The sequence below is a fragment of the Carcharodon carcharias genome, chromosome 5 (genome assembly GCF_017639515.1).
Source record: "Carcharodon carcharias isolate sCarCar2 chromosome 5, sCarCar2.pri, whole genome shotgun sequence".
NCBI classification, from domain to species: domain Eukaryota; kingdom Metazoa; phylum Chordata; class Chondrichthyes; order Lamniformes; family Lamnidae; genus Carcharodon; species Carcharodon carcharias.
The window spans coordinates 54,644,240-54,657,999 of record NC_054471.1 but is presented as its reverse complement, the minus strand read 5'-3'; the positions used below and the strand labels follow the sequence as shown (position 1 = coordinate 54,657,999).

At 43.0% G+C, this 13,760-nt stretch overlaps 1 pseudogene; it reads right to left on the bottom strand.

Moving 5' to 3' along the window:
- Window positions 1-12,675: 12,675 nt before the first annotated feature.
- On the bottom strand, window positions 12,676-12,794 carry LOC121278482 (annotated as a pseudogene).
- Window positions 12,795-13,760: the final 966 nt, after the last annotated feature.

The window sequence follows — 13,760 nt, the reverse complement described above, 5'->3', positions numbered from 1 at the left end:
TTTCAGAAAAAGGGATTTAGGATCCAATTTTGGACCAGTTTAGAGCCTCAGGAATCTGGTGCACACTCCAAGTGGACAGACCACCTCATGGCCAAAATTGAAGCTAAATGGAATTCTTACCCCACTGTGGCTTTTAATGCTTGTTAACATAGAGTCATTTACAGTGCAGAAGAAGGGCCTTCAGCCCATCGAGTCCATGTCAGCTCCCCACAAAGTAATCCAGTCAGACTCACTCCCCTACTTGACACCCACAGCCCTACAAGTTTATTTTCTTCAAGTGCCCATTTAATTTGCTTTTGATATCATTGATTGTTTCTGCTTCCACCACCCTCATCGGTAGAGAGTTTCAGGTCATTACCACTCGATAAATTAACAAAAGGTCTTCCTCACATTTTCCCCTCCATCTCTTGCCCAGAGCCTTGAATCTGTGTGTCTTGGTCCTTGTACTATTAATGAGCCTGTCATAATCTTGTACACCTCTACCATATCTTCCCTCAATCTCCATTGCTCCAAGGGGAACAACCCTACTCTTTCCAACCTAACATTGTAACTAAAACCACCAATCCTGGAAGCCATTCTGGTAAACCTCCTCTGCACCATTTCAAGGATCTTCACATCTTTAATGAAGTGTGACCAAATCTTGGGGGCCTAACCAGAGCTTTATAAAGCTTCAGCATAACTTCCCTGCTTTTGTACTCGATGCCTCTATTTATGAAACCCAAAACCCCATATGCTTTGCTAACCACTCTCTCAATATGCCTGCCACCTTCAAGGATCGATGGACATGGACCCCCAGGTCCCTCTATTCCTGCACACTCTTTAGAATTGTGCCATTAACTCTATACTGCCTCTCACTATCCCTTCTGTCAAAACGCATCGTCTCATACTTCTCTACATTAAATTCCATTTGCCACTTGTTTACTCATTCTGCTAGCTTATCTATGTCCCATTGCAGGCAATAAGTATCATCCTCACTCTTTGCCATTCCTCCATGTTTGGTACCATTGGTAAATTTTGAAATTTTACTCCATATTCCAAGATCCAAGTCATTTATATATAGCATAAAAAAGGAGTGATCCAATCACTGACCCTTGGAGAACACCATTATTCATTACCCTCAGCCTGAAAAACAACCAACTACCACGACTTGATGCTTTCTGTTCTTAACCAATTTTTTTTTTATCCAGTTGGGCACTATAGGCCTCCTATTCCATGAGCCTCAATTTTGTTAACCAGCCAAACAGTTATGATGGCCAAACAAAAGACTCCCAACCTCACTCAACCAAGCAATTAACTCTTTCTTTGTACTAGCAGTGAGCACATTGTTTGCTTTAGTCCCTCTTGTCAAGTGGCTCATTTGCATTCCTTTTTCTGTTCTATAAAACCATAAGACGTAGGAGGAGAAGTAGGCCATTCAACCTGTCAAGCCTGCTCCGCTATTCAATGAGACCATGACTCATCTGATATTCCTCAACTCCACTTTCCTGCATTTTCCCCATAATCCTTGATTCCCTTACTAATTAAAAATCTGTCTATCTCAGCCTTGAATATACAACCTCTCAGCATCTACCCTGTTAAGCCCCCTAAGAATCTTATATGTTTCAATAAGGTTGCCTCTCATTCCTCTAAACTCCAATGAGTACAGGCCCAACTGACACAACCTCACTTTATAAGAAAATCCCTCCATACCCGGGACCCATCTAGTGAACATTCACTGGACTGCCATTATATATTTCCTTAGATAAAGGGACCAAAATTGTTCACAGTACTGTAGGTGTGATCTAACTAGTGTCTTGTATAGTTATAGTAAGACTTCCCTATTTTTATACTCCATTCCCTTTGAAATAAAGGCCAACATTCCATTTGCTGTTCCTATTACCTGCTGAACTTGTATGTTAGCTTTTTGGGATTCATTCACAAATACTCCCAAATCCCTCAGCACTGCAGCTTTCTGCAGTCATTCTCTATTTAGATAGTGTCCTTGGCCCAACCATTTCAACTGCTTCATCAATGAATTTCCTTCCATCATAAGGTCAGAAGTGGGGATGTTTGCTGATGATTGCACAATGTTCAGCACCATTGGCAACTCCTCAGATACTGAAACAGTCCATGTCCAAATGCAACAAGACCTGGACAATACCCAGGTTAGGGCTGACAAGTGGCAAGCAACATTCACACCACACAAGTGCCAGGCAATAACCATCTTCAAAAAGAAAGAATCCAACCATTTCCCCTTGATGTTAAATGGCATTACCCATCACTGAATCCACTACTATCAACATCCTTGGGGTTACATGGACCAAAAACTGAACTAGACTAGCCATATAAAGACTGTGGCTGCAAGAGCAGATCAGAGGCTAGGAATCCTGTGATAAGTAACTCACCTGCTGACTCCCCAAAGCCTGTCCACCATCTAAAAGGCACAAGTTGGGAGTGTAAAGGAATACTTGCCACTTGCCTGGATAAGTGCAGTTCCCACAACACTCAAGAAGCTTGACACTGTCCAGAACAAAGCAGCCGACTTGACTGGCACCACATCTACAAACATTCACTCCCTCCGCCACCGACACACAGTGGCAGCAGTGTGTACCACCTACAAGGTGCACTGCAGGAATTCACCAAGACTCCTTCGACAGCACCTTCCAAACCCACAACCACTACCATCTGTAAGGACAAGGGCAGCAGATAGACGTGAACACCACCACCTGGGAGTTCTCCCCCAAGTTACTCACCATCCTGACTTGGAAACATATTGCGTTTCCTTTACTGTGGCTGGGTCAAAATCCTAGAACTCCCTTCCTAACAGCACTGGGGGTGTACCTACACCAGATGGACTGCAGCAGTTTAAGAAGGCAGCTCATCACCACCTTCTCAAGGGCAACTAGGGATGGGCAATAAATGCTGGCCCAGCCAGCGAAGCCCACATTCTGTGAATAAATAAAAAAAAAACTCAGCTCCTCAATTCTTCCTGCCAAAGTGCATAACCTCCCATTTTCCCAGATTATATTCCACCTGCCAAGTTTTTACCCATTCGCTTAACCTGTCTATGTCCCTCTGTAGACTCTTTGTGTCATCTTCACCATTTGCCTTCCCACCTATTTTTGTGTCATAATTATGGATTTCTGATCAAAGTGTTACGCTTATTTCTTCTGTCAGATCTGACAGGCTAAGAGTGAAATGTTAGCATTTACTACTTTTAATAAATTCTGAATATCTAATTAAAATTAAAAGCACGGGAAATACAGGTTTGACTTTGCAAGTTGAAAATCTCTTCACTGGAAGCATACACTTGTTACGTTAGCCTCCAACGTCAGAATCTATTGTCTCATGCCCCATCTCCCCACCCCCAACCTCATTAGAATAGAACTTGCTTTTCTGAAAGTTTGTGCCTGCACTGCCCAGAAGTTCATTTGAAGCATTGATGTATTCTTTGTGTGAAGGAGAACCTCCTGGGCCAGGATTGCCTGGTCATTGGGCGATCTCAGTGGGGGGCGAGCGGGAGTGGCCGCAAAATGGTCCACCGCCTGCGACCAGGCCCCGACTGTGATTTCACACTGGCTGGCCAATTAATGGCCAGCCAGGGTGAATCGCATGCTGCGGCGCTCAGTGCTACCAGGGTGGGAGCTGGGAGAGCGCGAGCGCTGAAGTTTGCGCATGCACGTGGGTGCGCGCAGTAAAAGTTCCCTGAAGCACAGAGCTGCCTCAGGAAGCTGAAGATTTTTATCAATAAAAATTAAGATTTTTAAAATAATGGAAACATGTCCCCCCACCATGTGATTCTGTCGCATGGGCAGGGACATGTAAAATAAGAGTGCAAAAAGCTTTTATTTTTTAAAAAAATCACTGGTCGAAACATCATCCCGACCATGGACGTGATTTTGCCAAAAAAGCAAAGGCCGCGGGACTTTTCGCCCACCCGCCAACCTAACGGTTGGACGGGCGGTGAAACGTTCCTATCAATTAGTTGATTAATGGCCTCTATAGGCTGTTTAATTGTCGGCGGGCGCGCTGCCGACTCCTGCGCCTGCCCACTGACCGAAAAATCGCACAAATGCGCGATGATGTCAGGACGCTCGCCCGACGTTATCATGTGCCATTTCACTTTCATTTGGCTCAGGCACACGCCCACCTAATGAGCCAAAAATTCTGCCCCTGCTGTCAGTCCTAAATTTGGATGTTACCACTTTGAACCTTTTCCTACAGCCATGGTTTCATTTGAAGTACTGTTCTGGATTTGCCTTTCTCACCAGCAAGATCCTCTGGCTCTCTCTTTCTTTCAGGGCTGTGGGATTTAAGAAGTCCAAAGGATGAAAACAGGTGCTAATTATGTCTAGTGCAAATATATCATGCTGTGTTAGAAAGTCTAGATTTAGCATATGGTTTTGGTCCTAATAGTTTGCCATAACTTGAACTTGCTTGGAGGTGCTAAACCAGAAACACGCAGTTTTAGCATTCAAGTGCTGGTTAGGCACAATTTTTGAGGAACAGCAGGTTCCTTGCACCCACTTCCAGCAGAGGAGTGGATGGCACTCACAGGCACACAATGGCACCCTGCAGGATGACTCAGGGACTAAGGGAGAAGGCACGCAGGTTTGCAGAGGTGAAACTGGAGGTTCTGTTGTGGACACCCAGAGGAAGAGAGATGTCTTGCATTGACCGGAGGAAAGGACGCCATCTGTCCTCCTCTCCTGCCAGGCCCTCTCTCCTTCAGCAGCTAATGCTGTTCTTTCTGGTCTCTTCTCTTCCTCCCATTCCTCATCCAAACCAAGGGGACTTCTGGCAAAATGCCCATGATTAAGCGTTGCTTCCTTGTGTTGACTCCTATCCGGTATCCAATAAAGTGGAGCAGCACAATGCCTACTCTTTTTACTTGAAGCCTTCAGAAAATATCCAGAACAAATGTTACACAAGTGTTGGGGAAGTCTTGACAAAATGCCCCAGAAGGTCTCCTGAAAAGATTCCGAGGTCCTCCTCACAGTTCCAGCAGCACTGAATATGAAATGGTCAGCATCCCTTGAAATAGCACTTGAAAACAACATTGGCGCTGTGTTTACACCAAAGCAGCTAGTTGCTGTTGGGAGAGGATGTTAGGGTAACCATCAGTAACCAAAATGCCATGCAGTGGCTTTAAAAAGTGCTAGCAGGGATTTTAAGTGACTATCAATGATTTAATGAGCCTGCAGATGGCTGGTGTGATGCTGGCTTCAACTCATTTACCAAGATGGCATCATGTTTTAACTGCCTAAATGCATTGCCCAAAATCCGCCCACAGACTCTCCAGTTCCTCATTACCCTATACTTTTAAACCAGGGACCAGTCTTTCCTGCAATGCCTGCATAACTTGAGGGGCATGCTGTGTGCTAGATTTTTTTATTCTTTCATGGGACATGGGCCTCACTGGCTAGGTCAGCATTTTTATTGCCCATCCCTAACTGCTCTTGAGAAGATAGTGGTGAGCTACCTTCTTGAACCACTACAGTACATGTGGTGTAGGTACACCCACCATGCTGTTAGCAAGGGAGTTCCAGGATTTTGACCCAGCGACAGTGAAGGAATGGCGATATATTTCCAAGGCAGGATGGTGAGTGGCTTGGAGGGGAACTTCCAGGTGATGGTGTTCCCATGTGTCTGCTACCCTTATCCTTCTAGGTGGTAGTGGTCACGGGTTTGGACCAAATTAATACTCAGCCCGAGACAAAGTAAGATATGCACCTTTAAAAAAAGGGGCCAACAGAATGAGATAGATATATATTTCCTGGGCTGCTCATTTTTACTCACATTGGTGCAAACATTGGCGTAAAATTGATGGTAGGAGTTTAACCGAATGGAAATCCTTTTCGAGGACAATTCAGCTTGCACTCTTCAGCTGCAGACTGGGAGACAAACAAGTAAGAGAGGAACATTGTTTGGCTTTTTCATTTCTTTCTCAAAAAATCTTATTGCATATTTTTTTCATTTTTTAAATTGCACTTTTACAAAATGGTGACTACACATGCGCCATCTATACCCAAAGGGCAGGAGGTTAGGACCCAATCCAACAAAAGCAAGTTTTAATTTCCTAGTGCCTTTAGTGTATTAACAAGACTGCTCACAGAGCTGCAATCAGACAAACAATGTTTCTGTGCCAGCAGCAGCTTCAATGAGCTTCATGGCCCTAATTGTGAGAAAAGAAAGGCATTTGAGGGAAACCACTAGGAGGGAAATTAGTGAGTTGCTGAAGGGCAGACAGCATGAGTGCAGGAAGGTGAATGGAGGGTAAGTGCTGCAGGGATGGAAAGATGCAGGAATCATTTCAAAATAGAACTGAAGGATGGTAGGAAAATAAATGGGTAGTGGGAAGTTTGAGGAGTAGCAGACACATTTTGGAGAAAGAAGTTAGATGTCAGGGAATGAAGCTTGGGTCAAAATCCTGGAACTCCCTCCCTAATATCACAGTCGGTGCACCTACACAACAGGGACTGCCTGGCCTAAATAGCCAAGTGGTTATGGTACTGGGTTTGTAACCCCAAGATCAAGAGTTCAAATCTCACAATGGCAAAACTATGAAACAATGTAACTTCATCTGAAACAGATGGAAATGGGTTTATACTTGAAAGAGTTACACCACAGGGACTGCAGCGGTTCAAGAAGGCAGCTCACTAGCACCTTCTCAAGGGCAATTAGAGATGGGCAATAAATGTTGGCCTAGCCAGTGACACCCAGAACCCATGAGGAAATAAAAAAATGTAGCAGCAAAGAGAAAGAAAGACAAAGTAGTAGGAGAAATGAAATGGAGAAATGACAATACTAAGGCCTGAATTTTCACAGCGACGAAGGGGTCTCTGGCTTAACCAAAATGGTGCCAGAGCCCTGATTCTGCAAGTCCTGCCCCTGAACCTGGCAACAACCATTTTTGCTAGGAATGGGGGAGGTTGCTGCAGTGCAGTGAGGGAACATGGGTTGCACTTTGCATTTTCGTGGTTCACAGAGACAGCAGTAAATTGAAAGATGCAGCTGTCTTCAAAAAGAGATTTAGTTTTCATTAGTGGGATGCCCAAAGCATGAGTTGTAGACTTTAGACCTTTGAAGAAAAGGCCTAAAGCTGCCGGAGCTATTTGGAGAGATAGGGTATCCTTTTATCATTTTAGGTAGGTCCAAGTACACTTTTGGGATGGGTCCAGGTACCCCTTTGGGAGAGCTAAGGTGCCCTTTGGGATTGTTAAAAGTAGAAGTGAATGTGCATAAAAAGTAGGTAAACTCGTTAGAGCTGTCAAGCTGTCAAACCATTTAAATCTCCTGCCTTTGAAAAAGTCTGCATTTTAAATTTAAAAAAATAGTCCTTGCTATTTCATGCTGTCTGTTGATGTAATCCCGAGGGTTATCATGATAGGATTTGTTCTGCACGAATGACTTCATAGCCTATCATTAACACAATGGGATGTCTGTCAGTTCACAGTTTGATTAACAACTCCAAATGGTTATAAAGGCCTGATTTTCTTGTGCAGATGGAGTGACTTCCTGTCTTAGCAAAAATGGTGGTGAGGTCCAGATCCAGAGTCCCACCCCTGAATCTGGTTGCTGCCATGTTCTCAGGGGCGGGAATGAGGGCAGGTTCCAATGTGTACATCCATGGTTCAAGGAGGTAACTGCACCTGTTAAAGTGCTGATGCCTCAGTGTGATCTTATTTTGGCTAGTGAGATGTTGAAAACATGACTTGTGCACTTTAGTCTTATAGAAAAAGGTCTAAAGCTTCCAGAGTTCTTTGCAAATGTAGGGTACCCTTTTAGAAAGGTAAGGTACCCTTTTGGATCTGGTCCCAGGACACCTTTGGGAGGAGTCAGATGCTATCTGGGAGAGGTAATATGCCCTTTGGGAGAGCTAAGACACCCTTTGGGATTGTTAAAATTAGCCATGGATGTGTGTAAAAGTGCGTTAACTCATTGAAACTACCAAGCTCATTGAAAATAACAAAATAACTGTCGAGGGAACTGTCGAGAGAACTGTCGAGCTGTCAAGGCATTTAAATGTCCTGCCCTTTAAATATTAGAAAAAAATCTGCCTGTGGTGTTAAAAACAGTGCTTGCTGTTTCACTCTGTCTGCTGACATAAGCTGAGAACTTTCTTTACAGGATTAATGAAGTTCCTGTCAGTTCATGGTTTGACTGAAAGCTCCAAGTGGTTATAAATTCTTTGAATTGGGATTATGAATACAAATGTTTGTTTCCATAAAGGATTAAAGGAAGTTAAATGTAGTAAATGTTTTTTTTTTAACAATGAGAGTGTTTTTTTTTGAAATAGTGAATTCATCAATATACATTTAAGAACTTTATTTAATTTTAGCAGGGGCCCTGAGGTCTCCCTATGGTGGATACTGGGTGAGTTGGCATGGTGGGTGTAAGGGTGGTGGGGGCAGGAGGGAATGAGTTGGCACTAATTTGGCATAGAGGCTGCAAAGTGCCATGGGGAGTGATGGAGGGCTATAGGTTTCCATGGAGGGTATGAGGGGCCGTGGAGGGGTGGGTAGGGTGGCATTAGTTGTCTTGGCCTATATGAGGGGCAATGGAGGTGGGTGGTGGAGCTTGAGTTGGCATGGGGGGCATGAGGGAACATGCAGGGTGGGGACATGAAATGGCATGGGTTGGCATGATTGAGGCATGGGAATGTGTGGGGGTGAGGGGAAAGTGTTGGAGGGCTGTTTTTGATTTTATTATTCTTTGATATCTTTGACCAAGTGCCAGAACACCAGTACAAGCCTTCTGCCCAGCCTATCTCAGCACTTGGCAGCCTAAACTCATTTCAGGGTCACCCGCCATAACTCCTATTTCAACCTACCCTCCCCCACCCCCCACTCCCCCGGGCCAAAATTTAGAACTTCTTGAGCACTTTTTCTGAGGTTGGGTTTTGTGGAGCTAGGAAGGTTTCCCAACTCTGCGCTCCTGACTTAAGAGCAAAAATTTGGTCAAAAGCCTGTGATGTGGGGCGATGAGTACAAATGTGTGTTTTTATAAGGGATGAAACACTTGAATGAACTGTTTATTTTTATATGGGATTAAGTAGCTGAATTCATTTAAATATAGCAAATAGATTTTTATGAATGAGAGTGTTTCTTTTAATAAAGTCTGCAATGCACACTTAGAACTTTATTTTATTTCATCTCAGCATGGCCCCTGAGCTCTGCCCATGGTGGTTACTTGAAGAGTTGACATGGAGCGTGTAAGGGCAAAAGGTGGTAGGTGGGGGCATGGGTTGGCATGAGTTGACATTAAATTGGTAAAGGGGCTATAATGAGGCCATGGGAGTGTGGATACAGGGGTACTGATTGACATGAAGGGTATGAGGGGCCATTTTGGGGGGGGTGGTAGAAGGGTATAGATTCAAATAGGGGCTATAAAGTGCCATGGGGAGGGGCATAGTTATGCATAGGGGCTATAGGCTTGAATGTCAGCACATTGATACCTGTTGAAAAAGTGGATTAAGGGTTAGACAGCAAGTTCTAGATAGAATGGACTTGATCCATTCTTACACTGGACCTTCTCAAGTCAAAATTGCAATGATCCTTCTATTTCCAAACTGAGATCTAGCATTTCATAATAGAAAACCATAGTTACAAATGATTGTGATAGCTAGTATCTTGTCATTGTGTTGTCTACTTAATTTTGAAACTGTTTTTTGTGTGCAATGTCAGCATTGAATGAGCACTGCTGGTGTGGTGGGGTCAAGGTTGGAGTTTCTTAAGGTCCAATACTCTCAGGAAAGCCTTTGACTTACTCTTCATTACCAAATTCAGGTGGCATGCTGTAATAAACTTGATGTACCGGACAGGACTCTTACTTGAAACAGATGTCGTACTTCCTTAACAACTCAGGTATTCCTCTATTGGCTCTTCAGATGAGCCATGATTTGCTCAAAATTCAGTAGCTGGGGACCTTCATTTAGGTATTTAAATGTGTGTTCTTTCACCACTGTGGTCAAGGCCCTCACATCCAGCTCCATGACTAGAAGCTCACCATTCACTTGAAAGGTGCAGTTATTGGTTCAGTTTTTACTGGTTTGACATTTTATAGGGAACAGATATCAGTATTGGCAGCTTCTGGTTCTGTTATATTTGCACTTCAATTATCTTGGTCTGCTGTCTGATTGGCTGTCTCAATTTTGCCCTACATTGCTTTATTAAATGCCCTTTTTTTGTGGCAGTGATGGCACTCTGCCTCCTTTAATCTGCAGGTTTCTGGTACATGGTTACCCCCACATCGGTAACAAATTAATTTCTGAATCGCTGCCGAGATGCTTCCACTAGGCCTTTTCATTTTTCAAGCAGCCGAGACTGTCTCCTGCTTTGCTGCTGTCTCCCTGGTTTTCATACCACGCCCGGCAGTAGGTTCCTGCCCCAACTGAAGAACGGCGCCATGTTGCATACTCTCCATTGCTAGCGTTATTTCCATGGTGCGCTTCAGCTCAATATTAACTTCTACAAGTAAACGCCGCTGAATGGCATTGTCGTGAACACCACAAACCAACCAATCCTGCAACATGTCATTGAGCGTATCTCCAAAGTCGCAGTGCTTAGTCAACTGCTTCAACTTTGCTATATAAATTGCGATGGACTCTCCCAGGGTTCTTACTTTGAAGTTGAACATAAACCTCTGCATAATCACCAATGGTTTTGGCTGAAAATGTGTCTTCATGAGGTCTATCAATTTGTTAAAATATTTAGAATTGGGCATGTTCAGGGCCATCAGACTACAGATGAGGTTATATATCTTGCTACCACACACTTAAAAAATTGCTTTCTGCTTCTCCTCCACTGTTATTTTATGCGCCACGAAATAAAAGCCTAGGCACTCTATGTTTTGGCTCTAGTCCTCCATGGACGAGTCATAAGGGTCAATTCTGCCAACAAATGGCATGTCTGGTGAGTATACTTTCCTTAATAATTGATGCTCTTTTAAATTTGTTCCTGGGCTGTGGATGCCACTGGCTCAGCCAGCATTTATTGCCCATCCCTAATTACCCTTGTTCAGAGTGCAGTTAAGAGTCAGCCACAATGCTGTGGGTCTTAAGTCACATGTAGGCCAGACCAGGTAAGGTTTCCTTCCCTAACCAGATAGGTTTTTACAACAATCAGCAATGGTCCTGTGGTCATTATCAGGCTTTTAATTCCATATTTTTATTGAATTCAAACTCCATCACCTGCTGTGGTGGGATTCAAATCATTCTGGGTCTCTGGAATACCAGTCCAGTAACAATACCAATACCACTATGCCACCGCCTCCCCACACTCCCCGTGGTTCAGCGTCGATGCTATTTATCCTCTTCACTAATTGTAATGAATTTGAGGTACCGGGCAGGTTTCTTACTTGAAACAGATAATTTTATTACAGAGCTCTTTTAGAAGCTCCACCCCTAAGGTTACCCGTGTTTAGGGCTCATTCGTCAGTACAATCACATGGCTCCTAAAGGCAGCAGGAAAATTTAAACCTGCAATCACTACACATGCTGAACGTAGGAGTAGATTATTATGTCACAGAAAACAAGTCAGCTTCTAATACAGTAGAGCAAATGCCACACTGAATTAAGCTCAATAATGCAAATACTCTAAACTATGTTTTGGCAGGCGTTGCTCTGCATATAGCTGAACAAAAGGCTTTGAATAAAATCATTATGTAGTTCAGCAACTATACAAAGTTGGCTTTGTTCCCTTATTATTTCTCCTAAAGTTTCTCAGTGTAACATTGAGTCGGGCAAGCAGAGTTAAACAGTCTGAAGCATTCAAGTATTATTCTCAGCTTCATCTTCAACTTCCAATTTCTTATCAATGGTTGTTCAATAGAAGATTTAACATCTTCCTTTTATGGGCATCCTTATCTGAAAATAGGCTATTCATTTTAACCCTTAGCCTAATGTGAAACTTAGCATTTGGCAGTGTTACATTTTTAATATACTTAAGAACATAAGAACATAAATATAGGAGCAGGAGTAAGCCATGTAGTCCCTTGAGCCTACTCTGTCATTCAATAAAATCAAGACTGATCTTCGACCTCAACCCCATTTTCCCACCCAATCCCCATATTCCCCAGTTTCTCCTAGGGTCCATAAATCTATTGATTTGAGCCTTGGGTATAGACAATAACTGAGCACCCACAGCCTGCGAGAGTAGCGGTTTCCAAAGATTTTTAATTCTCTGTCTAAAGAGATCCTTCCTCATCTGTGCCTTACATGATTGACCCTTTACTCTGAGACTATGCCCCCCTAGTTCTAGATTCTTCTGATAGGGGAAATAACCTGTCAGTGTTTGCCCTGCCAAGCCCCTCAGAATCCTATAGTTTCAACAGGATAATCTCTATTTTTCTAAACTGTGGGGAGTATAAACCCATTGTAATAAGAGTCTCATTAAAGGAGAACTTTCTCATCTTAGGGACCTAGTGAACCCACCACCTCCAAGGCAAATACATTCTTGCTTAGATAAGGAGACCAAAACTTTATACAGTACTCCAGGTGTGCTCTCAACAATGTCCTTTACAATTTCAGCAGGTCTTTCTTGTTTTCGTAACTCTTTCAAGTACAAACATGTTTCCATCTGTTCCTATTCAGATGAAGTTACGTTGTTTCATAGTTTACCATTGTGTGATTTGAACTCTTGATCTTGGGGTTACAAACCCAGTACCATAACCACTTGGCTATTTAGGCCAAGCCAAAGCCTACTGCACTTGGTATTCCCAGGCAGTCTCCCATCCCAGTACTAACCAGGCCTGAGTCTGCTTAGCTACCGAGATCAGACGAGATCGGGCGGTTTCAAACTAGTATGGCTGTAGGTATTGCAGCAACCTTGTAATAAACATGCTATTTATCATCCTAATTGCTTGCTGCACCTGCATGCGGATTTATTGTTTTTCTTGTATGATGACAAACGAATCTCTCTGAGCATTAACATTTATGTTTATTCTTATTCTCTGCTTTTAGCTTGTTAACCAATCCTCTATCCACCCCAACATATTACCCCTGATCCCATGAGCCCATACCTTTACTTTTACGTGGCACTTTGTTAAATGCCTACATTCACTGGTTCTTCTTTATATACCCAAATAGGTTAATCCTCAAACAACTCTAATAAATTCATTAAGCACAATTTATTTTGATATAACCATGTTGACTCTGCTTAATCATACTTTGGTTGTCTAAGTTCCTTGTTAGCACCTCTGAAAGAATGGAATCCGGCATTTCCTGAGGACTGATGTCAGGCTAACAGTTCCCTGTTTTCTCTCTCCCTCCTTTCTTGAATAGTGGTATTATATTTACTACATCCCAATCCACTGAGGCCGTTTTAAGATGTAAGGGCTGATGGAAGATCACAACTATTGCAGCCACAAACTCTGCAGTCACCACTTTTAGAACCCTAGAATGTGGATCGTCAGGTGCAGGGGATTTTAGACATATCAGTTTCTCTAATACATTTTCACCATTGATATTAATTACTTTAATTTGTTCACTCTCATTAGTCCCTTTCTTCCCCCACCATTTTTTGGTATGTCTTCCGTGTCTTCTGCTGTGCAGGCAGAACACTTGTTTAACATCTCTACCATTTTGTTAACATTCACTGAACGTTTATAATCTGCCAAAGATGTTGTACAAACATATGTGGAATTAGATGGTCTTCCTACAAACTAAATCATAAGCTGAAATTGGTGTGACTTTTTGACTAGACAATGTGATGTAAAAGAACTTAAATATTTACTTGAAACTTTCTCTAGAATCAAGTAGCACTTGGTTTGTGTTTGCTGTG